Source organism: Coffea eugenioides, chromosome 1 (genome assembly GCF_003713205.1).
Source record: "Coffea eugenioides isolate CCC68of chromosome 1, Ceug_1.0, whole genome shotgun sequence".
NCBI classification, from domain to species: domain Eukaryota; kingdom Viridiplantae; phylum Streptophyta; class Magnoliopsida; order Gentianales; family Rubiaceae; genus Coffea; species Coffea eugenioides.
The window spans coordinates 7,238,610-7,262,966 of NC_040035.1; the positions used below are offsets into that span (position 1 = coordinate 7,238,610).

Consider the following 24,357-nt stretch of genomic DNA (forward strand, 5'->3'; position numbering starts at 1 on the left):
GTTAAGCCGAAAGGCATCACAAGCCACTCATAAAGACCATACTTTGTTTTGAAAGCAGTTTTCCATTCGTCACCTTCCTTTATTCTTATTTGATGATAACCAGATCTTAAATCAATTTTAGTGAAAATGATTGCTGCATGCAATTCTTCTAACATATCGTCTAACCTAGGAATGGGATGACGATACTTAACAGTAATTTTATTAATTGCACGACAATCTGTACACATTCTTCAAGTCCCTTCTTTCTTAGGTATTAAAATGACTGGAACCGCACAAGGACTAAGAGATTCACGAACCTGGTCCTTTTCAAGGAGGGAATCGACTTGCCTTTGGATTTCCTTTGTTTCCTCCGGATTTGCTCTATAGGCTGGTCGATTTGGTAGAATTGCTCCAGGAACAAAGTCGATTTGATGTTCAATACCTCGAATTAGAGGTAATCCTTTCAGTAGTTCCTCCGGAAACACATCCTTGAATTCCTGCAAAAGAGAGTAAATTGCAGTAGGAAGAGAATCGGTTATGCCAAGTGTGTAAAAAGAAGAATAATCGGCTTCTCGGTACATAAGTACTATGAGAAGACTTTGTGCATTCAAGGCCTTATCTATCTCACGCACACTTGCATAAAAGCTCCTTTTCTTCGCTTTCAAGCTCTCGACCTCACTGAGTCTTTTCCCACTCGAATTTTCTCTTTCACTCAACTCGGCCTCTACTTTCTTTTTTTCCTCATCCTCAGGCACATTCGGCTTTTACTTTGCCTCTCTCAGTTGCCTTTTCTCTTGCTCTTTTCTTAGATGCAATTGTTCTTCATACACTTGTATAGGTGTCAAGGGTGAAAGAGTGATTTTGAGGTTGTCCATAATGAACTTATACTTATTGGTAAGTCCAATATGATCAGCCTGTCTATCATACTCCCAAGGACGCCCCAACAAGACATGACTAGCATGCATAGGAATTACATCACATAAAACTTGGTCCTTGTATCGACCAATAAAAAAAACGATTAAAGCTTGTTTGGTCACCTTGACTTCCCCCCATCATTTAACCAAGATAGTCTATAGGGTTTAGGGTGGTAAGTCCATGGAAGGTGTTTTTGCTCAACAAAGTCAGCAACTACGTAATTAGTACAAGAGCCACTATCAATGATCATGAGACATACCTCATCTCCAATTTTGCATCTCGTATGAAAAATGTTGGTCCGTTGGAGACCATCTTCTTGAACTTGTGCATTTAGCACTCTCATAGTCACCATAGTTCGAGCTACGGGGTCCTCTTCTATTTCAACCAGGTCATCATCCTTCCCCTCTTTTTCAAGCGGTGGCATGTCCGCATATTCCTCCTCTCCTTCGCTTTGCCACATTCCCTCTTCATTCATGTACATGATGCTTCGGTTAGGGCATTGAGCCATGAGGTGGCCAATTTCCTTGCATTTGAAATATGCCTTTGGCTGGTTGGTAGGCGTATTTGCCCTTGAAAGAGTCTGCCGCGGGGTTGGTTTAGAAGGAGTTGCACTCGGATGTAACGGTTGCTCCATTCGCCTGTTTTCTCTTTCTTTATTACCTTGCCTCGGCCAAGCATTGGATGTTGGCAATTGATCTCTTCTCCAAGGTGTGGAAGAGGATGTAGTGGTTCGGCCACTAGGTGTCTTTATAGGTAAGGCTTGCTTTTCCACCTTCTCTGCATAAGACACCATTTGTTGTAGCTCAAAGTGGTCTTGAAGCTCAACCTTCTTCCTAATTTCAGGATTTAATCCATTAAGGAATCTTGCCATGGTTGCTTCCGGATCCTCTTGTACATTGGCCCTTATCATTGCTACCTCCATTTGTTTGTGGTACTCATCAACCGAATTGGACCCTTGAGTGAGTCGTTGGAGCCGATTGTACAAGTCCGTGGTGTAATGGAAGGGTACGAATCGTTTCCTCATCACTTGCTTCATTTCAGCCCAAGTGTCAATCGGTTGTTTCCTATTTCTCCTCCTTGTGGCACATACTTGCTCCCACCAAATAGATGCATAATCTTGAAATTCAATAGCTGTAAGTTTCACCTTTTTCTCTTCAGAGTAATTGTGGACTTCAAACACTTGCTCAACTCGCCTAACCCAATCCAAGTAAGCTTCAGGATCATTCTTCCCATGAAAGGTTGGCATCTTGGTCTTGATGGAACCAAAATTGTCATCGGTTCTCCTAGGCTGGTCTCGACCTTCTCTCGCTTCCATGTGGCTTTTCCTTGATCGGAATAAGGTGTTAGAATGATATCTCTCATCATCCGCATCATGGTCAGCACTCTGAACACTCGAAACCCTATGGTGTGTATCTCCGGTACCTCGCATCTCAAGGGCAGCCAACCTGTCGGATAATTGTGTTATCACAAATTCTTGTCTCTCCGCTTTTTTTTTGAAGAGTTTGGAGCACCAGTTTGAGTGACACGTCGGTCTCAGACGGCTCGGGCATGTTCCCCTCTTGAGACATATTGTCCATCCTGCAAAAACAAGTGTATCCTAGTCTACCTTGCAAGCACTCGTGTATCACTCAAGGAAACACACTCACTCTCAATTTTCCTTCTCAAAGTTCTGAAAACAACTCAACTCTCAAAAATTCCAGAATTAATGACTCTATAAGCAAGTAACAAGACACAAAGCAGAATTTTGCAAATCTTAGAAAAACTCTACCCGAAGCTGAAACTTTTTTTTTTGAGCTGCTGTTTTGCTGAGTTTCTGGTCAGTACTTTGGAGGGTAAATGGTGCTTCTGGAGTGCTCAAATAATGTATGAATCAGTCCTCAAATTTCAGGGAAATCGGCTCGCAAAGACTAGCTCGACCGATTTTAGAAACCCAAAAATTTAAAAGCGGTTTGGCTAAGGTGTTTGTGGTGGTTTAGGTTTGGTTTGGAAACTGATTTGGGGGTGTTTGGGGTCTGGTTAGGTCGTTTAGGGTCGTTGGAATTCAATTAAGATTGGAGACTCAAGAATTGGAAACCAATCAAGATTTGGAGACTCAAGTTTTGGGAAACCAATCAAGATTTGGAGACTAATTAAGAATTGGAAACCAATCAAGAATTGGAAACTCAAGATTTGGGATACTTGATTTCCTTTGTGTGAGAGCCGATTCCTTCTCTTCTTCATTTTTTTTTTCGTTCTCTTTTTTTTTTTTTTTTGCTTCGGCTCTTCAAGGAACACAAATTTAGGTCACACCAACAAGTTCAAGAAAACGGATGAAGGGTTATGCAAATTCCAAGAAGACCCTAGTTCTTGATTTATTGTTCAAGAACGTTCAAAACAAGACTTCGTGGTCCAAGAACTTCAAGAATTTGTTCAAGAAGCTCAAAAACTTTCCCAAATTACGTTGTGGTGTTTAGGGTTTGCAAGAACAACAACCAATACTCAAGAAATAGGCAAAACAGAATCTCAGCAATACTCAAAAGAAAAATTCCAGCAATACTCTAGCAACTTGGACACTAAAACAATATAAGGTACGTGACTCTCATTTTTTTTGTCTTTAACCCTAACAACCCAAACACAAGTACAACAAACCCAAGAACTTGGACAGAAAACACAAAAAGACAACACCCAAATAGATTATTATTTTTTACTCGGGTGAACAGTAACGTGAACAGTACGATGAACAGTAATCGCTACAGTATTTTTTTTTTTTTGACTAAAGACACAAACTAGCAAGATATGAACAACTTCAATTAAAAGAAAATTAACCTGATGCTCTGATTACCAACTGATGAGCAACCTTAGGGGAAGACCCTCCTAGACCCTCCCAACCTTGTAATTATCAGAGTTGGATCTTTTCTCCCAATGGAAATTGAACTCAATTGTTCTCATGGACTCAAGACCTCTGACACACAAAGGCAATCAGTAACCTTAAGCAAATAATGATGGATGAAGAGACACCACGATTAGGGAACAAACTAATCGATAAAGTCTGATTTGAATCTTAAGTTATGAACTCAAGAATTCAAGAGTAAGTTCGATTAAGAACTTGAAGGAAAATTTCTCACGATTTCTGGTTGTAATAATCTGTGTCTTTACTCATACAAGAGGTGCCTTTTTATAGGCTAAAACTAGGGTAAAATCCGGCCCACATAAACCTGGAAGAAATTCGGTCCGCATAAAGAGCTTAAAGAGCTAGCTCTTTAAGGCTTTCCGATAAGGCCCAATAAGTAATAAAATACTCAACGCCTAACAACTACTAAACTAGACAGTTTTAAAATAACTACCAACTAAGCTAACAAGTATGAGATCATTCATTCACTTCAAACGTACAAGTGAACAAAGTAATTTCATGGTCCATCAAATCTTCAAATTTAGCTTGTTCCTTGCTTGTATGGTGAATGATCAAGGCTCGTAAAGCTTGCTTCACCTTCTTGGTTCTTGATCTTGTCATCGGACTACCAATGTTGATCAAAGGGTCCTTGACCCAAGGTTGAAGTTGTTGCGCACCCGTATCCGCATCACAAGAGCTTATCCATGAATTAGATAGGAGGTTGGTTGACCAAAATTTGGTTCCAAAATTGGACTTGGAGAAAGCGTATGATAGAGTTGACTGGTCAGTTTTATTGTTCATGCTTAAACAGTTTGGGTTTGACGAACAAGTGATTGATTTGTTGTTCCGCACGTTCTCCAATTCTTGGTTCTCAATCCTAATCAATGGAGAACCTGTAGGCTTCTTTAAGTCTACCCAAGGGGTAAGGCAAAGCGATCCCATTTCCCCGGCTTTGTTTCTGTTTGTCACCGAGTTTCTTGGGAGGGGTTTACAGCAGCTATGTGAAGCTTCGAGCAGTCATAATTACGTGTCTGCTAGCTCGCGGGTCCCGTACCTCGCATTTGCGGAGGACATGGTTATCTTCACTAGGTGCTCAGCTGACGCTTTGACCTCGATCAAGGATCTTTTGTAGCTCTATCAAGCCTACTCTGGTCAAAAGGTGAATGTCACCAAGAGTTCTTTTTCTCCGTTACTAAGGATGACGGAAGCTCACTGTAGTCTGGTTCGGTCAATTCTTGGGTTCAGGGAGCAGAAATTACCCTTTACATATTTGGGAGTAACTATGATCAAAGGTAGGGTTACTTGTGCTATGTTTGACGGACTGCTGTTTAAGATGCGGCATCAGCTATGTCATTGGAGTTCGAGAATGCTTTCAATGAACGGCAAAATAGTCCTTATATGACAAGTTCTGTGCTCCCTTCCCATCTATTGGCTACAAGTCCTCTCCCCTTCGAGAACTGTAGTTGCAGCGCTGGGTAAAATCTGTAATGGCTTTCTTTAGAATAACTCCATCGAGTCCAAGAGAATCCATTGGGCTGCTTGGGAGAAGGTATGTTTTCCGGTGGGGGAAGTAGGTCTAGGTTTCCGCTCGTTTGACGCTGTGGTCGATGCTTTCTCGTGCAAGCTGTGCTGGTATCTGAGGGAGAACAAGACAATTTGAGCAACATTTATGCATAGTAAATATATCAAAGGTAACCATCCCCATCTGGTGGCAATAGACCGTCCATCTGCCGTGCGGCGCCCCTTGGTTCAAGTTAGGGATCTGGCTAAGGGGAATATTCGGTGGTCCCTGGGAGAGGGCCTCGTCGACTTTTGGCATGATAGGTGGTGCACAGATGTCTCCCTGGCTACCTTGGTACCGGGCTCGGCTTTCTGCCATATGCTAGTAGGGGAGTTATATAGACCTCACGGGTAGGATGAGCACCGTCTTCAGCAGTTTCTCCCTGGCCATATTGTGATGCAAATCTTAAAGCTCCGGATCTTCCCTGGTCTTAAGGATAAGATGGTTTAGGGTGCGTCCTCTTCGGGTGCTTTCACAGTGGCACTAGCATAGGAGCAGGTGCGGTGTAAACAGAATCTGTCCACGGTCCACTCACTGGTTTGGAGCATAGTGGTTCCGCTCAAGGTCTCATTTTTCACATGGCGTCTGTTACACAGATGGGTGCCTCTGGATTATGCTCTCCAACAAAAGGGGTTGTGCTAGCCTCTAGGTGTTGTTGCTGTGGGAATAATATGGAAACGAGCAACCATCTTTTTGTCATAGGGCCGGTGGCAGCCAAGGTATGGAAGTTTTTTGATAATTTGCTTGGTATCCTGGATCGGGCGAATGGGGTGTCTGCTAAGTTGGCTTCTTGGTTCTTCTCACATTGCTTTGTGATGCGGAACCATGTTCTTGTTATTATTCCTCTTTTGGTCCTGTGGTTTATGTGGAGGGCTAGAAATCAGGCACGGTACGAGGTTCGCCTCTGTCGGCAGACCAAGTCATTTATCAAGTCTACAACTTCATGGAGTAAATGCATGTGGGTCGGCCCTTGCAGCCACAATATTTCAAAGGCAATGCGGATTGTATATGGCAAAGAGTGTCTAGTGGAGAAGGAGGAGGCTTCCTCAACCTCAGGCGGTCACTTGGGGTAAGCCTCCACGGGGCAGTTGCAAGCTGAATACAGACGCGAGTGTGTCGCCCACAGGGGCCTTTAGCAGAGGGATTCTTTGATCGGCGGAAGGGGATCTCATATTTGCGTTCTACAAAGAATTTGGGGATCAAGATGTTCTCATGGCGGAGGCACTAGCGCTATTGGAAGGATTGTTGCTTTGTCAACAAAGGAACCTGTGACATTGTGTGGCAGAGGTGGATTCCAGGGTGCTGGTTAGCTTGGTCTCGTCGGATGCTTCCTCCTATTGGCCTCTATGTAACTCGATTCAACAAGATAGTGGTAACGGCCTTGGGTGCATCTGTGGCCTATATTTTCCGTGAAACAAACTCGGTTGTGGATGCGCTGGCCTCGTCGAAACTCTTATCAGATGTTGTTTTCTCTTCTGAGGCGTCTCTGCTGCCTAGGGCCCGCTCTGCCCTTCAGTTGGATGGACTCCAAATTCCTTATGTACGGTTTCGCCATTTACGGTAGCAGTAGTATCGTTATAGGGGTGTCTTCCCATTCTCATTGTATCTCATTCTTGAATTCTTCGTGGTGAATAAAGAGTACCAGTTTTTAAAATATATATATATATATATAAAGAACACAAGCAGAAGCTTGGAATTGATTATTTTGAGGTAGTTGCGTCTGTTGCTAGACTTGACACAAGTCGCATGATAATTTCTTTAATTGTTCAAAATAATTGGAGAATTTATCAAATGGATGTCAAGTCACCTTTTCTAAATGGAGTTCTCAATGAAAAAAGTGCATATGGAGCAACTTGCAGGATATAACAAAAGAGATCAAGAAAATAAGGTGTATAGGTTGAAGAGGGCCATGTATGGATTCAAACAAGCCCTGAGGGCATGGTATATGAGAATTGACTCTTATTTTCTTACTCGTGATTTTTAGAGGTGTCTGTATGATCACACTTTATATATTAAATCTTCTTCCCATGGTGATATTTTTATTGTATGCTTATATGCAAATGATTTGATTTTTACATGAAATAATCTAGAGATGACTGCAGAGTTCAAGAAGTCTATGATTATGTAGTTTGAGATGACAGATATGGGGTTTATGTCATATATTCTTGGAATTGAGGTCTTTCAATCTAATAATGGGATTTTTATATCTCAAAAGAAATATTCAGGTGACATTCTAAAGAAATTCAAGATGGACACAACGAAACCAATTTTTACTCCAAAAAAATTGAGATTGACCAAAGAGGGTGCTGGTGGATATGTGAATTCCACTTATTTTAAGAGTTTGGTTGGGAGTTTAAGGTATCTGGTAACTACAATGTCAACTATCAAATTTGCTAATGGGTTGATTAGTAGATTCATGAAAAATTTAAGTCAGTTACAATTGCAGGCCGAGAATTTTAAAGTATATTGGAGGTACTCACAGTGATGATATTTTTTATTAAGGAAATGATCCAGTTGAACTCTTTGGCTACACAGACAATGATTGGACAGATGATACAATTGAACAGAAGAGTATTTTAGGATATGCATTTTTCATTATTTTTGGGGTGTTTTCTTGGATTTTGAAGAAGCTATGAGTGATAGCGTTGTCTACAATAAAGGCGGAGTATATTGCAGTAGCTAATAGTGCTACTCAGGCTTTGTAGTTACATTGCATGCTTGGTGTTCCACAATATAAGCAAATTGGTCCTATGAAGGATTATTATGATAGTAAGTCGGCAATTGAGTTGTGCAAGAATCCAGTTCTCCATGGCGCGTAGCAAGCATATTAACATCAGATATCACTTCATACATGAGTTGGTTCGAGAAAAGGAAATGGAAATAGACTATTATAGAATTGAAGAGCAGATGGTAGACATTTTCATGAAAGCATTGAAAACTAAGACTTTTGTAAGATGTTAGGTATGTCCACATTTGAGAAGTTTGATTTAAGGAAGATATTGTATGTGAGGACCTGAAAATTATTTTAAATTTTCTCCTATTTTTTAAAACTAATTTATATATCCTTTTAATTTTACTTTACTTGCTTATTTGCTAGCCTTAATTTGACAGTGATTTTAAAGGTTAGGTTAAGATTTTTACCTTTCCCCTTTTTTATATTTTGGTACATGTTAAGTTTCGTAGAGTATTATGGTTAGTTTGACCGATTTGTGAGATATGCGTATTATATTTGGTAGACGAGAATGGGTATGGTACTACAGGATTATGTGATTAGAAGTGTTAAGAGTGTATTAGAGAAACACAAGATAGATTAGTAATCAGAAACATATCAAGAGACAAAGAGACAGGTGTTGACCCTGGTCCCTAACTTTTGATGTTTACAAAATAATGGATAATTCTAATATCTCTTCAAGAAATATTTTCGGTTGCGAAGCAAATCAAATTCAAAGATCAAGCGCAATTGAAAGGGACAAAGGCTGCTGAAAGCTGTCGGACGCTTGGATTGGACGTCCGATAATCATTACGTAACTTCGAACGCTGAATATGTCTCCACCGGACGTCCGATAGAAACAAGATGATTTCTCAAATCTCTTTGTTTGCTGTCGGATGCACAAAAAGCTTGCACCGGACGTCCGATAGAATTGAAAAAAATTTCTCAAAACTCACTGCCTGCTGTCGGATGCAAAAAACAGGAGTACCGGACGTTCGATACACCAACGGCTAGTTGACTGTTCAGATACTTTCTATCCGTTTGAAGCATTAATGAAGCACTTTCTTGGTCTCCTATAAATAGAGCATGGTCAGAATCTTTAAATAACTTTTGCACACTAAAGATATAAAAGATCTAGAGTGATTTTAGTGAGAAAATACTATTCAAGGAAGATTTGTAGCCTTAGTGGTGTGAGGTTCATTGTAAGCTTTTCATTTGTGAGTGAATACTTCATAAGTGTAGCTCTGCGAGAATTGTCCTAAGGGATAGTAAAACGTCCTAACTTGATCGAGTGGAGTTTGGGGCAAGGAGGAGGTGAACCTTCCTTTGTACACAAGAGTGATTGTAATTCATCAATTTGAAAAAGCTTGTTTGAATTAGTCTACAAGCTCAAGAGGAGTTGGGTAGTTAATTAGTTTGCAATTCTTTCCTTTTTATTTACTTATTGTTACGTTTGTAATCTTTACATTGTTTATCTCTTCCACTTGGTTGTCTTCGATCCTTACATTCGGTATCAGAGCTTGGTCTCCTTGAGATTAAGCTCAATCGGTTTAGAAGTAAAAATGACAACCAACAATGCCATGTTTTTGGAAGGACATTCTGTCATTAGACCACCTATGTTTAATGGGTCAAATTATGTGAGTTGGAAAGAAAGAATGATTATCTTTTTGCAATCTATTGATATTGAATTGTGATTTATTATAAGTGAAGATCCATATGATGCCTCTTTTATAGATGAAAATACTCATAGATCTAGACAAAAAATAAGAAGTGAATTGACTGCTGTGGATAGAGCTCATCTCACCTTAAATGCAAAAGCCATGAATGTATTATATTATGTTTTAGACTCAAATGAATCTATTAGAATCAAGGGTTGCAAGTCAGCTAAAGAAATTTGGGACAAATTGAAAGAAATTCATGAAGGTAGTGAGAATGTTAGAGAACAAAATAAATCTATCTTAGTTACTAAATATGAGTCATTTAAGATGGAATCTCATGAAAATATTGATCAAATATATTGTAGATTCAATGATCTCATTAAGGATTTAGAAGTATTGGAAAAAAAATACTCTCTAGGTGAGAAAAACAGAAAAATTCTGAATGCCTTGTCCAAAGATTGGGAAAGTAAAGTGACTGCTATTGAAGAGGCTAAAGATTTGAATACATTGCCTATTGAATCTCTTATTAATTCTCTAATCTCTTATGAGCTGAAGTTTAAGTCCAAAATGCAAGAGAAAGAGGATGCGAAAGTAATTAGGAGCATTGCTCTAAAGGCATCTAAAGATGAAGATGATTCTGCCTCCCTAGATGAAGAAGATGCGGAAGTTGATGACAGTGATTTTGCTCTCATCACAAGAAGTTTCAAGAGGATCCTCAACAAAAGGAGATTTAGAAGAGGAGGATCTAGCGATTCAGATTCTAATCAATTCAACAATGCAAGAAACAAAGGAAGATATGAGGTCAATAAAAAATAAGGTGACAAATGCTATGAATGTGGCCAACTTAGACACTACATGAGTGAGTGTCCAAAGAAGAAAAGGAAAGTTGAAAGAAAATCAAGATTCAATAACTTCCAATTCACATGGAATGAGTGCAACTCCGATGGTGAAATTGAAGAGGAAGAAGAATTTGCTCAATTGGCTTTCATGGCCATTGGAGATGATGAGGTAACAACTTGTAACTCTCAATTTGATAGTGATGATGAAACTGACGATGATCTTGAATCTTTCATTATAAAATTGTATGATAGTTTCAAAGAATCTTATGCTAGAAACAAGGAATTAAAACATAAAATTAGCTTTCTTTTTCAGGACAATGCACGTCTTTTTCAAGAAAATAAAAAACTAAAAACTGAAAGTGATTTCTTAACAAGGAGTGAGACTATTTTACACTTTGAGCTTGATAGAAAAATAAGATTTTGTGAAATGTTCAAAAAGGAACAAGGTGATTTGAAAAGAAGAATGGATAATTTAAATGAGTTACTCCAATATAAAAAAAAAAAGACTGTTTTCAAAGTAATAAATCAAAACCTCATTTTGGCACTTATGAGAAGATGATAAATTTTACTGCAAATGAATTTGCTATTTATAAGAGAAGACAAGTAAGATTTATTAAACCTGTTCATGTAAATAACTCTTTGGTTATGTGTAATTTTTGTTGTCAAAAAGGTCACATGAAAAGTGATTGTTATGTGAGAAAAAATATGAGAAGATGCTTGAAATGCATGTGAATAGTTTGACATGATGCTAACTCAAACAAGTAGGAGATATGATAAGATTGATGAGATTCTTGTTCATAATATTTTTTTATAATTTTCTTTTGATATTTCTAATATTTTGAACAGAGATTTTGAATATTACGGAAATTTTATGATGACAAAAAGGGGGAGAAATTGATGCTATATGAAAGGGGGAGTTGTTCTGAGTTTATAAAATTTTGTGATGCAATGAGCAAGGGGGAGTTTATATTCATATGCAAAATTTTTTCTTCTATCCATTATTTTGTCATCATCAAAAAAGGGGAGAATGTTGACCTTAGTCCCTAACTTTTAATGTTCACAAAACAATGGATAATTCTAATATCTCTTCAAGAAATATTTTTAGTCCCGAAGCAAATCAGATTCAAAGATCAAGCGCAATTGAAAAGGACAAAAGCTGCTGAAAGCTGTCGGACATTTGGATCGGATATCCGATAATAATTGCGTAATTTCGGATGCTGAATATGTCTCCACCGGACGTCCGATAGAAACAAGATGATTTCTCAAATCTCTTTGTTTGCTGTCGGACGCACAAAGAGCTTGCATCGGACGTCCGATAGAATTGAAGAAAATTTCTCAAAACTCGCTGCCCGTTGTCGGACCCAAAAAACAGGAGTACCGGGCGTCCGATACTCCAACGGTTAGTTGATTGTTTAGCTACTTTCTATCCATTGGAAACATTAATGAAACACTTTCTTGGTCTCCTATAAATAGAGCATGGTCAGAATCTTTAAATAACTTTTGCATACTGAACATACAAAAGATCTAGAGTGATTTTAGTGAGAAAATATTCTTCAAGGAAGATTTGTAGTTTTAGTGGTATGAGGTTCATTATAAGCTTTTCATTTGTGAGTGAATATTTCATGAGTATAGTTCTGCGAGGGTTGTCCTGAGGGATAGTAAAACGTCCTAACTTGATCGAGTGGAGTTCTGGGCAAGGAGGAGGTGAACCTTCCTTTATACACAAGAGTGATTGTAATTCATCAAATTGAAGAATCTTGTTTGAATTAATCTACAAGTTCAAGAGGAGTTTGGTAGTTAATTGGTTTGCAATTCTTTCCTTTTTATTTACTTATTGTTACGTTTGTGATCTTTACATTGTTTATCTCTTTCACTTGGTTGTCTTCGATCCTTACATTTGGTATCAGAGTTTGGCCTCCTTGAGATTAAGCTCAATCGACTTAGGAGTAAAAATGACAACCAAAAATGTCATATTTTTTGAAGGACATTCTGTCATTAGACCACCTATGTTTAATGGGTCAAAATATGTGAGTTGGAAAGAAAGAATGATTATCTTTTTGCAATCTATTGATATTGAATTGTGGTTTATTATAAGTGAAGGTCCATATGATGCCTCTCTTATAGATGAAAATACTCATAGATCCAGACAAAAAATAAGAAGTGAACTGACTGCTGTGGATAGAGCTCATCTCACCTTAAATGTAAAAGTCATGAATGTGTTATATTGTGCTTTAGACTCAAATGAATCTATTAGAGTCAAGGGTTGCAAGTCAGCTAAAGAAATTCGGGACAAATTGAAAGAAATTCATGAAGGTAGTGAGAATGTTAAAGAACAAAAGAAATCTATCTTAGTTACTAAATATGAGTCGTTTAAGATGGAAGCTCATGAAAATATTGATCAAATGTATTGTAGATTCAATGATCTCATTAAGGATTTAGAAGTATTGGAAAAAGAATACTCTCTAGGTGAGAAAAATAGAAAAATTCCGAATGCCTTGTAATCATGTCGAATAATTTAAGTAGTCCCTACTTCAATATGCATGAGTGTGGTAAATACTTAACATGTAGCACTTAACACTTGACGATCATGGAATAAGCATGTCATAGACTTATTCAAATTACGTACTCCTATATGGAACACTCACCTATTGCAACAAAAGAGTAAGTGCGTATACAATCCTTCAGGTGTTCCCCTCGAGATCCTCTTGAAGGTCTCCTTGAGCACTTGAGCAAACAATAGTTGTCTATTATACACCATTACTTAAAATCCCTTACTTATCGAGAAGGTTGTACTAGTGTCTCCTCTAAGGAGAAATTCATAAGCGAGGCTCGGAAGTACTGTTCAAAAACGGAAGAAAAAGGTTGAGTTTCATCCTTAAAATCATTGGATGGAAGCTAGTTGGTACGAAATCATGAAAATCATTTTCCAAACGAACGACTGAAGTTGGACGGAGATGTGACACGTCACAATCCGGCTCACATCTTCGTCCGACTTCGGTCGTTCGTTTGGAAAATGATTTTCATGATTTCGTACCAACTAGCTTCCATCCAATGATTTTAAGGATGAAACTCAACCTTTTTCTTCCGTACCAACTAGCTTCCATCCAATGATTTTAAGGATGAAACTCAACCTTTTTCTTCCGTTTTTGAACACTACTTCCGAGCCTCGCTTATGAATAATTAAGGCTCAATTTATGAATTCTCCTTAGAGGAAACACTAGTACAACCTTCTCGATAAGTAAGGGATTTTAAGTAATGGTGTGTAATAGACAACTATTGTTTGCTCAGGTGCTCAAGGAGACCTTCAAGAGGACCTCGAGAGGAACACCTGAAGGATTGTATACGCACTTACTCTTTTGTTGCAATAGGTAAGTGTTCCATATAGGAGTACGGAATTTGAATAAGTCTATGACATGCTTATTCCATGATCGTCAAGTGTTAAGTGCTATATGTTAAGTATTTACCACACTCATGCATATTGAAGTAGGGACTACTTAAATTATTCGACATGAAATGCTTGAAGAGCATATTTACATGACTACTTGAATTATTCGACATGAAATGCTTGAAGAGCATATTTACATGACTACTTGAATTACTCGACATGAAATACTTGAATTGCATATTCATGTGATGTGTTTAAATGATTAATTATGCTATGGCTGCATAAGTCGGCTGGAGTGAATCTCCTCAACTCTTAAATGGTAAAAGTGAGAAACGGCCAATGGCGGCCTATTAAAATGACTAATATCTACCAATTAACCGTGATTACAACCGTTAACCATCAACCGTCAACCGTTAATCGTTAACCGTCAACCGTTAACCGTTTACCGTAATTTCTTACCATTTTCCTATCTACTTGATTACCTGGTACTTGATTACTTGATTACCGTAAATTACATGTTCACATGAAATTATCAAATATTGCTTATGTGTTTATGTGTTAATTGTTGCTAGTAATTGCTCATATAAAATTGTCCATTATTTTAAGGCGAGTGTGTAATTTATCTCACTAGACCTACCAAAAGAATAAATTTTTACCGTTAGCCAAGTTATTTGATTACTTATGCATGTTGTAAGCTCTAAGCTGAATTTGGGCTCTGTCCTTGGTTACTGACCTACTCAAGCCAGGACTGGACTCGGTCGGGTAGGTTGGAACCCTAGGCCACCGTTTCGGTATACTCGAGTATTACCATTGGAGGGATAAGGCGATGGCCAGACAGTACCATAGGGACTGGAAGTTATAAGGTGCAGCTGATCGAAATAGTTTCACTGGAACACCGTATCCTTCAATGTGTGTTTATTTTCATAATGATAACTGTTTCATGCAAATGTGCCATACCTGTGATATGCTTAAATTACTCATACAATGGTTATTGTCTCATGTTAATATGCCAATGTGTAATCTTGAACCATACATATGATATGCTTAACTTACGTGATTTATTAGAACTGCTAGAGTGTCTTGGAACCTCATTGGGCTGTGTAGTTCATCCCACGTTTTGGGTTTCTGTAACAGGGTTCGAGACCAAGAGTGCTCGTGAAACTAGATTGCTTTCTCTTGAAGACTTTAAGTTGTATTACAGCAGATGACTGTAATAAATATTCTTTTGGATTGTATTAAGCTTGAGAGCTGATTATTGTAAGTGTGAGATATTTTTGAGTACTTTTATTATGTATTGGAGTTATTTGAAGTATTATTGAAGTATTCCAAACTTGTGAATTGTGGATTGTAATGAGTCCTAACGAGAGTTGGGCAGGCGTCCCGCAGATACCTTTTGGTTCGCCTTAGGGAGAAGTGGGAGAGTCACAAAATCTTTCTCAAGCCTTCCCCATTATCATCAAGTTATAATCTTAGTTGATTTATAAGCAAGTTGGAAGATTCAACTTTCGTAAGAGTTTTTTCATTTTGAAGAGTTTAATTGATAAGGTGTTAATTGTCGGTTATTTTACTATTAATTTTTCCTTTGTCCCTGCCAAATATTGTTTTAATTGTTAATATCTACTTATATTTGGTATCTGGACTTAATTTCAGGGAATGGAGCAGAAAACTACAAAAAGGAGGGACTTTCTGAAGCAAATTACTTCACACGTGGGAGTCTTCTGCAAAGCTCCATCAACATGGCCCACAAGAGAGGAAACAAACGGATTTCCTTTTTCCTTTTTGGGCTGATGAAGAGAAGACTCGTTCAAGGAGTCCTACTGTCAATAGGAAACAATAAGCAATTCGGAGGGCCTGACTTTTGGGACTTTTGCTCTCAATTCGGCGGGGACCACGGAGGTTTTGATCATTAGTCCTTTGTCTAGGAACAAACATACAGAGGCTTGGGGATTATTATTATTAGTGTAGCTTTAGTTTTAGTTTTTTCTTTCTTTTTCTTTTTCATGCGCACGAGGTGCTCGACAATATTTTTCAATGGGAAAAATATCTTTTACTCGTGCTTTCTATTGAAAAACGTGATGCCTTTGCAATCAATTAATTTGCGTGGACATTTATTTATGCGGCGTGGCTAAACCTTTCATCTAGTCAAGGATCAACTCGACGGTTCAGTTCCGAATGTCTGTGAGATCTAATTAGTTTTCATGCGTTCCTTAATTTATTAATATTTGCATGTTGTCTATTTAAATTTTCGTGGGATTACTTTGTTAATTGGATGTCAAGGGCCCGATGTTCAATGCGACCTATTAACCTCTTGCCAAATTAGTCAAATAAATCTGTAATTATTTGATTGATTAATATTAGTGACAACTGGCATATTTACACATTAGGGGAACGTGCAATCTAATTTAAATAACCCTCGTAGCGTGTTATTGATTGGGGTTAGGTTTTTCTAGCTCTTAATGCAATTGAGAAATTAATTCCTACGATCGTACCTAAGAATATTTTCTGGTTAGGGGTAATCAATGGTCGTATCTTGGTTATTAATAAATTAAGAAAAAATTGATCGTTAGAGTTCATCGGCGGCTATAACTAGCCTATTAATAAATTAAGTGAATTTTCCCTGCATCAATGATCGGGTGAGTGGACTGTGTTTGAGTAGTTATATTCTTGGCTAAAATTTGTCTATTCCTGATTTAATTTTGCCTATATTCATGCTAGTTAATTATTTATTTTTAGTGAATTGCTTAACTATTTTAGTTTTAGTCCGATAAAATCCCCCTTTACCAATTGAAATCTCAAAGAGACAAATATTCCCAGTCCCTGAGAAGACGACCCTACTTGCCATTATCTACTATTTAGCAAATTTTGTCAACTAATTAATTCTGGTATATCGAATTAAGCAAACTCTTCGGGAGTAGGGTGAATCAACTAACTCATTGCACACCTAAAGTCCCTGCTCCAGTACCTAGGATTAATTATTGCCTGTGTTTAGTGGTAGTTAAGTTTTTATTATTATTGCACAGGTTCGGCACCTGTCAATTTTTGGCGCCGTTGTCGGGGACTGGCGTTAATTATTTGTTTCTTTTTAAGTTTAATTTTTTTGTTTTAATTTTTTGATATTTTTTCTAGTTTATACCTTGTTCTTCTCATACAGGTGAATTGATTTTCGACCCTGAAGTAGAGAAGACTGTATGCTGAACTAGAAAAGAAACTAGACAGCTAAGAGAGAAGCAATCCAGTGTTGCACCTCAAGGACTGGATCCAGAGGTGGAGTCGATAAATTTGCGTGGTGATCACTCGAGTGATTCGGACCAAAAGGAAGTCACCATGGCAAATGCACGAACATTAAGGGAGTTGGCTGCCCCTAATTTAAATCAGCAACCTTTATGCATTACTTTCCCAAGTTTAAATGATAACATTCCATTTGAACTAAAATCTGGTCTAATTCACCTCTTGCCATCTTTTCATGATCTACCAGGTGAGGAGCCCTACAAGCACTTGCAAGAATTCGACGTCGTTTGCAACAATATGAAGCCTCCAGGAATTACAGAAGAGCAAATAAAGATGAGAGCTTTCCTCTTCTCTTTGAAGGACTCCGCGAAGGACTGGTTGTACTACGTACCGCCAGGTAGTATCACCACGTGGGACCAACTGAAGAAAAAATTTTTGGACAAGTATTTTTCGGCGTCTCGAGCTGCAAGACTAAGGAAGGAGATATGCGGCATCAAACAACACCCAGGCGAGTCTCTGTATGAGTACTGGGAGAGGTTTAAAAAGTTGTGCATCAAATGCTCTCAGCATCATATAAGTGAGTAACTGTTCATCTAATATTTCTGTGAGGGGCTACTCTTCAGAGACAGAAGCATAATCGATACTACAAGTGGAGGGGTGTTAGTGAACAAGACTCCTCGGGCACCATGGGAGTTGATTGAAGGGATGACTGAGAACTCACAGCAGTTTGGTTCAAGGGAGGACATCCCGACGCGTAAGGTGAATGAGGTAGAAACGTCCTCTATCTAACAACAACTCTCCGAATTGACTTTTTTTGCACGACAACTAGCTGTGGGGAGTACCTCACAAGCCAGAGTATGTGGGGTATGTACTGTCCCGGGACATTCTACGAAGATGTGCCTACTGGTTCAGGAGGAAACTGCAGAACAGGTGGACAGGGCTGGTCACGCGCCCGCACCAAGAAGGCAGTACTACCCGTACTCAAGTACATACAATCCTAGTTGGAGGGACCACCCCAACCTGAGCTATGAAGGGAATAGGCCGTCTAACTTCATGCCAAATAGACAACAAGGGCATCAGCAGCAGTACCAACCTCGCCCACCACCATCCCTTCAAGCTCAAGTCCGTCCATGGAAGAGATGATGAAGCAACTACTTGCGAATCAACAAAAGATAGATTCAGACCTGCAAAGTATGAGAAATCAACTAGGACAGGTGCAATCATTACAAACTCAAGTAAATGAATTGGCCATCACGATCAACAGGTTGGAGTCCCAAGTTTAAGAAAAGCTGCCATCTCAACCTGAGTTGAATCCGAAGAATGTGAGTGCGATGACCCTAAGAAGTGGCAAGGAAGTACAAGAACCCGAACCGGTGATTTCTAAGGACAAGGACGAGGAACAAACTGAGAAAGAGTTGGAAGAGGAGGACAGAGATACCAAAGCTCCAAAGGTAACCCCGGACCCAATCATTACAATTAGGACTAATCCACCTCCCTTTCCTAACAGGTTGGAGAAACTAAAGAAACAGGACAAGGAGAAAGAGGTCCTGGAGATCTTTCGCAAGGTGGAGTCAATATCTCCCTACTGGATGCGATTAAACAAGTACCCATGTATGCGAAATTTTTGAGGGATTTGTGTGTCAACCGAAGGTGGTTGAAAGGAGATGAACGAGTGGTAGTGGGAAAAATGTGTCAACAATTCTACAACGGAAGCTTCCACCGAAATGCGGGGACCCAGGTATATTCACTATTCCCTGTAGGATAGGTAATACCTTGATTGGTAGGGCCATATTAGATTTAGGAGTCTCAATTAATGTCATGCCAAAGTCGATATAAGCTTCTTTGAACTTAGGTCCTTTGAAAGAGATTGGAATAATAATCCAACTGGCTGACCGAATCAATGCATATCCTGACGAGTTGATTGAAGATGTTTTGGTTAAAATTAATGAATTGGTGTTCCCAACTGATTTTTATGTTCTTGACATGGAAGATGAACACTCTCATGACCCGTCACCTTTATTATTAGGTAGACCCTTCTTGAGCACAGCTCGAACCAAAATTGATGTTAATAAGGGCACCCTATCTATGGAATTTAATGGCGATATTGTTCATTTTAACATTTTCGAGACCATGAAATATCCTACAGATTCAAAAGTCAACTCTGTTTTCTCTGTAAATGTTATTGACCTTATGATACAGGAGATTTTTGAAATTGAAGGTAGGGATGAGTTGGAAGTCGCCTTAACCAGGCACTTCGATTCAGAGAAGACCTCTGGAGTAGAGTTGAGTGAAGAATTCAAATGTGTGATTGGATTGTTGCAAACGTTGCCAACCATAAAGATAAGGTAGGGTCTCGCACCCATTATTACACTCGAACCTCACCAAAGGTTACTTCCATCTGTGGTGCAGACGCCCGTCTTAGAGTTGAAACCCCTGCCGACACACCTGAAGTATGCATGCCTGGGTGAGAGGGAGACACTCCCGGTGATCATCTCCGCGAACTTATCAGAGGTTCAAGAAGACAAACTATTTCGAGTGCTGCGTGACAGGTGCCGAACCTGTGCAACAATAATTACTAAAATGTCTTAATTACCATCACAATTAATTATAGAACAAATCCAAGTACTGGAGCAGGGACCCTAGGTGTGCAATGGGTTACTTGATTCACCCTATTCGTGAAGAGTTTGTTTGATCCAATATACTAGATTTTTCTAAAAAAAATATTAATTTTGCGTACAATGGCAAGTAGGGTCGATTCCACAGGGAACGGATAGGAAATTATTTTTTTCCAAGTCAATAGAATAAAATTCGGGGATGATTAATGGGATGGAAATGAAAATAAAATAAATAAAATTCAAAAGATAACTCCACAAGTATAATTTACTAAAAATATCAATTAATGAAATTCTACCCAAACAATCAACTTTCAGGCACGATCCAATTTAAATGATCATCAATGCAGAGATATTCCATTCATCCGTCACTAGGTTGGTTATAGCTATCAACAAGCTCTGACAACCAGTTCTTCCTTACTTTTTCGACAGTCAAGGTACGACCATTGACGGCTTCTCTAATCAGAAAATAACCCTAGGTACGACCGTAGGAATTTAATTATCCAATTGTATTAAAATTAGAAGAACCCAACCCTAATCAATAAACACGCTAAGAGGGTTTATTTAAACTAAATCTTGCATTTTCCCAACATAAAGCCAATTATGGTGGTCGTCACCAGTTGTCAACTAAACGAACAATTACGGATTCAATTTAGTTAACATGACAGTAGGCTATTGAATTAGATTAAATATCCGGCCGTTGATACTCAATTAATAAAATACCTATGAACAATTAATCCAAGAAACGCACGAATAGCAACAAGTTGGAAGAAATAATGAAGATTCGATTAGATCTCATAGATATTATCGACCGCGCCTTCACTTCGATCTTTGGGTAGAGGAGAATACTAGCCGCTCCTCATCGTATCAATTTTTGCGTGATTCGATTGATTCCATCCACACAATTGCCAAAGATTAGTAAAGATGAATTAACGACGGAATCGAGGAGAAAAGCCTCCTTTCACTTTGTTTCATGTTTATATCCATGCAAAAGGTAGAAGCCCAGGTCTCACAAAAGGCAAACGAATCAAAAGGAACAAAAACCGAAGACTCCAAATCGTCTTCCAGGGATAACCACCGAAAACTTCTCCCAACTGCCTAAAACTAGAGCTAAAAGTCAAAAGGAAAAAGACGTCTGGCGCCTGGGAAAAGAAAACTAAAGCTAATGTATCAATTACACGTGAATCTGGCCTTACTCCTATTGGCCGCTCAAGCGCAAGAAAGAAAAACGTCTGACACCAAATTGAAACTCAAGCTATCCTCCAATTGATAAGACGTGAATCTTGCTTCTTAATTGCTGCTGCCGACCCAAGGACCAAAGACGTCTGACCCTCAAAAGTAAAAACTAATCCAATACATAAGCCGTGAATCTGGCTTACCTGTAATTGCTTTGTTGCCGCCGCCAGTAGGAGTCAACAAACGTCTGCAATTTCACTTTCTTTTGGAGCCTGGGCTTTGATTCCATGCGTCTGGTTCACGTGGGCTTGGTTTCCTAGTTAGCCCTGCTGCCACCAATCCCGCGGGTCCGGCTTTAGATGTCCTCTACAATTTCTGGCGTGGGCACGTCATAAAATAAAAAGTCTTCTAAAAATGTGCCTCACGCGATCACTTTTAACACCAACCACCTACAATTTACACAAATATCAAATATGAACAAATTTCAAATTCTTAGCACCATGAGTAGCCAAAATTAGGACAGAATAATAGTGCAAAATGTGCTAAATAACCGCTCTATCAAATCCCCCCACACCTAGACAATGCTTGCCCTCAAGCATTTCGGAGCTCAGAAGCACAATCAAGATAGCAATGATTTCTTAGTCATCTATACTAGCACAAACATCCCGCATTCCCGACAATATTGTCAAAATTAGAACGCACCGGACAGGTGGTAATTCAAAGAAAATGTACGAATACTAGTAACGCTCAAATCAACATCACGGAATGACATTACCATAAACTTGCATATTTATCACACCTCCACCACCCAAAAGTGAACTGAATACATAAATCAAAGGGACTTTGTTAGGGTTGAAATGAGGCTTAGGTAAAAGGCGGGATAGGAAGGTATAGATAGGCGTAGTGTGTCAAGAGAATGTCCTATATCCACCACATAACCACAATGCTTCACCAGAGGAATTCCACAAACAAGACAGTTTCAACTGCTGTACACAATTCACTTCCTTTATTTTGTTTTTTTTTTGGAGGAAGATGTCTTGCAAGGCGTGGGCACGCCCTATAAGACAGAGTCTTCTGACCAGCAGCTTATTGTCGATTTCTCCCCTTTTTGTTCCAGATGCACAACGGTAGCATCATACAGATTCTACTCTAACAACACTTACGACCCCAGATTTATTTGCCTTGCACAAATAATGGAATTCAGACATCTCTTGACAACACATGGGTGAAAAAGAAAGTCTAAAGAGGTTTTGGGTTATTAACATGGCTAACAAACAAACTCAAAGGATAAAAGCTCAAATTGATTTACAATTGGGGAACAAGATAAGTGCACGGTTTTTAGAAAGTTAAAGGAAGTTAAATCCTAAATGCCCTTGTTATTTCAAATGCATCCAATTCAATAAAATGTGGTATCAACATGTATAAAATAGCAAGTTCTAGAATGCTAATACCATATGTGATACCCACTCAATCAAACAAAAATAGAGCAAACAAGAATAATGTGCTCATGCATGGGTCAAAATCTCCCAAAAGTTCCAAGAATGGGTCAAGTCCAGCATATTCAACATTCAACACTATTGTCAAGGAAAAACAAAATGCATAGTTAGTATATATAACCACATACCCGTGCACCTTGATTGTGCAATCCATCATAGCAACATGTTCTAGCAGTTAACAAATGTAGGACTAGGACTAGAGAAGTCAACTAACTACACTTTTTTTTTCTTTTCCTTTTTCTTCATTTTCCTCCTTTTTTTTTGTTTTAAAAGCAAAGAAAAAGGAGATAATAATGGAAGCCATCCCCCCACACCTAATACCTACATTGTCCTCAATGTAGAAAAGATGAATGAAGTATTTGGGGAAAAGGAGAAAAACTTTCCTGACCACCGAGAAGGGGCACCGAAATACTAAGGCGGAGGATGAGACGTGGTGAATCCAATGTGAGCGAAGGAAGCCGTTTGATTCTCTGCCTGAATACGGGCGAAGACCTGTAGCGCTGCAAGACGGCTATCTAATCTCGACACTTGGGTGTTTAGCTCATGAAAGGAATCTTGGAGGTTCTGGTAGTGGGAGTCCCAAACAAGAGGAGTATGATAGGAGGAAGGACCCGCCTGATCCGGACGGGGTGGAGAGTTAGTGGACGGAGCAGTCGGAGGAACCCGGGGCTGTGGTCCGTCCTCGCCCAGAGGCGTAAACTGATAGACATCTCCCACTTTGAAAATAACCCCCATCCACTCCAAGCTGCGCAAATCCAGGAGCTCAATTTTTCGAGCTAGAGCGAAGTTGTGCTCTTGGTCGAGGTCAAGCAATCCCAATCGAATGGCCAAGTGAGTAATGAGCGAGTCCAAAATCAACGGTTTATTGCGCTTTTGAATGACTGATTGCATCTGAGTGGCCACCCAACATCAAAAGTTAACCTGGACTTTGTTTCGCATGCACCAAAGAAAATAAAATTTTGCCTTGGTAAGAGTGCCGAATGAATCCTTCCGTTCCGAGAAATTGTGAGCCAAGAACCTGTGGATGACCTTCAAGACCGGATCCTTCAGATGAGAGGCCTTGGACTGACTCGGATTGTAAAGTTGACGATCCGTGGACCACTCCCTCCAAATGTCAATGTAATCAGTAGAAAACGGTCTGGTGTAGTCACACGTACTGTTAATATATGCTCCGGATGCAATGGTATCCTCACTAACAAATCCCAAAGTTAGATTAAACTTATTAATGGACATACTAAACTGGGTGCCTCTTAATTTGAATTGAATAATCTCCGGCTCATCCAAAGTGATGAATTCATTTTTGATGAACTCGAAGGTGGAGTAAAACTCACAACACAACTCCTCAAACGTAAGGTAGTCAATGATTAGATACTTTTGCCAACCTATTGCCGAGAACAACTGTTTAACTTCTCGTGCAATTTACAAATGATTTAGGGTTGGGGCATGGAAGCACTTACAGGGAGCAAAAGGACGGTGCATCAAGCTATTGAACCGGTCCTGTTGTACCCTTGTGAGGTTAGCGACCGGTTTCCCCCATTCCCCAGGAGACATAGTGCTCTTATTCAGGCTCAAACGAGACCGAATGGGGGGCTGAACCGGGGCTCGCCTCTTACGAGGTTGGGACCCAGATGGCCCGGCAGTTGTTGCCTTCTTTGAAGGCATTCAAAGACCCAGAAATTAATATAAATAAGCACAGAAATAGCTGACAACCACCAAAAAGGGGGCATGGGACCACCGTCACAGATACAATCAACAATCAACCATCAGAGAGCCAATAGCAACAAGGGCGCACAATTACCCCACCAAACAAAGACAGATCGACACAATAATCCTTTACTGGCGTCACTAGGCAACCAATAACTAAGACAAGCAAAATTGAGACCCAAATCAATGAATATATCAGTCAAATATGGCTAACAGAGGGTGAAT

The 24,357-nt window shown here is 39.2% G+C and overlaps 1 non-coding gene across 1 annotated transcript; it reads right to left on the minus strand.

Moving 5' to 3' along the window:
- Positions 1-17,612: 17,612 nt before the first annotated feature.
- LOC113752798 lies at positions 17,613-17,719 on the minus strand. Its single transcript, XR_003464910.1, has one exon. It is a non-coding gene; the product is annotated as a small nucleolar RNA R71 (small nucleolar RNA).
- Positions 17,720-24,357: the final 6,638 nt, after the last annotated feature.